Here is a 2,212-nt window from a genome sequence, read left to right as displayed (position 1 = left end):
ACTGCGGTCGCATATGAGGTGGTAGGCTTAAGGGGATCTTCTTCGGTCGAATCTTGTCTGTCCATCATTCTAACCTCCTCTACAGCTTTCCCATCAACGTATTTTTTGTCGTCCGTCAAGATGATGTCATCCCTTGATCTGATATCTTCTCTTCTGCATTGGCCTGGGTGATGTCTGCTGGTGTGGCATAGATGGCAGTTTTGCCTTCTGCCTCTAAACAGAAGCAACATGGTGTGGGTAAGATCTCCCATTACCACTTCAAGATAATGGGGTAGTTTCTCAACCGGCATCTTAGAGTTGATGATTACCGCCCATCTATCTCCTTTTCTGAGAGGTTTAACAGTAATCTGGGTGTTGGGGATGACGAAATTTTCTACTATTTTTGTAACCGTGTCTTCGGTAAACGTCGGTGGTACCCAGTGGAGTTCACCGTACAACACAGGCTTGTCCACGTGGGTAAACACCACTTGTGTTATGCCGTAGTCATTGGTGGTGAATTCCCGCATGTGGAGAGTGGTGTACACTTCCTGACTTTTAAGGGTGACGTACCACTCTGTGGGCCGTCCTAGATTGTAGACTTTTAAAATCTCATCAGGGTTTATTTTGGTGACAGCCTGAGTTACAATTTCGATAACTCTATCATCCACGTGGATGGTGCTTCCGGCTCTGAACTTTATTTCAACTTTTAAAGTTCTTGGAAGGTGTAGGCTGGTGGGTAGGCCAGGGATGGTAAGTTTAATGGTTGATGACATACTCACTGTGGTGTTTGAAATGTGTCACAGTTAAAACACAGAACACAGTCCACGAAATATAAATGAACACAAATCTTGAAACTAGGTCACGTTCAGTAAAAGGCGAAAGATTTACGCGTTGTGAAGAGAAACCAGAGTGTCTGTCTGGCGGAAAATTTTCCGGTCTGCCCTAAACCGGATCAGCTGAAATCGCATGGTTTTCGGCTGACAGCAATGTGCCTCTGAAAACAAAAAGAGTTCGCCGCGGAGACTGTGTTGGTCGTACTGAAGGCTAGGCTACATCGTTCAGAACTCAGACCTGTCCGGTGGACAACGTTTCCCTTCTCCGCGAGCGCATTCCACCCGTGGACAAACGCTTACAAACCAATCCGACGATGACAGAAGATTGTCTCCCTTTAATACCAATCCAACTTAGCTCCCATGTACCTTTGAAATTATGCGATGGCGGGCCGCCTAGCTTTCTTGAGACTAAACTGTTAGGGGAAGTACACGTCACCCAACTAACAAAAAATAAAATGACGCCATTGCTTTGAGGCGCGTGACCGACTGTTGTTCTGCCAGCAGTCTGAACTGTTGTTTGTTGGAATCGAAACGAGTGAGTTGTTTAAAAATAAATAAATAATAATAATAAAGTCTAGACAGAACAGTAGTTGGTTTTGATTTGGTTCTTCGGCACTGAACCTAGACGTATTTGAAATCTTTTTTGATTTATGTACTCACTAATTATGCATGGCCATCGGACAAGAGTTGTCCGGTTCCGTCCAAGGCCACGGAAAAACGTGCCAAAGGAAACGAAACCTCCCAACGGCAGGGTTCATTTTCTATCCCAGGGTTAAAAACAACAAATTATGTAGTCACCCACTCATGTTTACATTGGAAATATTCACCCTACAGCGTAGGGCGTGAAAAATAGTCTTCTAAGACTCATTATAATGCTCCTCTCCACGGAAATCTTTAGTAAAAGGCGAAAGATTTACTCGATGTGAAGAGAAACCAGAGTGTCTGTCTGGCGGAAAATTTTCCGGTCTGCCCTAAACCGGATCAGCTGAAATCGCATGGTTTTCGGCTGACAGCAATGTGCCTCTGAAAACAAAAAGAGTTCGCCGCGGAGACTGTGTTGGTCGTACTGAAGGCTAGGCTACATCGTTCAGAACTCAGACCTGTCCGGTGGACAACGTTTCCCTTCTCCGCGAGCGCATTCCACCCGTGGACAAACGCTTACAAACCAATCCGACGATGACAGAAGATTGTCTCCCTTTAATACCAATCCAACTTAGCTCCCATGTACCTTTGAAATTATGCGATGGCGGGCCGCCTAGCTTTCTTGAGACTAAACTGTTAGGGGAAGTACACGTCACCCAACTAACAAAAAATAAAATGACGCCATTGCTTTGAGGCGCGTGACCGACTGTTGTCGTTCTGCCAGCAGTCTGAACTGTTGTTTGTTGGAATCGAAACGA

General features: G+C 45.3%; 1 non-coding gene across 1 annotated transcript; it reads right to left on the bottom strand.

Moving 5' to 3' along the window:
• Window positions 1-1,635: 1,635 nt before the first annotated feature.
• On the bottom strand, window positions 1,636-1,754 carry LOC131933981 (U5 spliceosomal RNA). The gene has a single exon (XR_009385373.1). It is a non-coding gene; the product is annotated as a U5 spliceosomal RNA (small nuclear RNA).
• Between the last annotated feature and the right edge of the window lie 458 nt (window positions 1,755-2,212).

This window comes from Physella acuta, unplaced genomic scaffold (genome assembly GCF_028476545.2).
Source record: "Physella acuta isolate Inbredline_101_S28 unplaced genomic scaffold, ASM2847654v3 ptg002695l, whole genome shotgun sequence".
Lineage (NCBI taxonomy): Eukaryota > Metazoa > Mollusca > Gastropoda > Physidae > Physella > Physella acuta.
The sequence above is the reverse complement of the archived record's forward strand: the minus strand, read 5'-3'. Positions and strand labels throughout refer to the sequence as shown.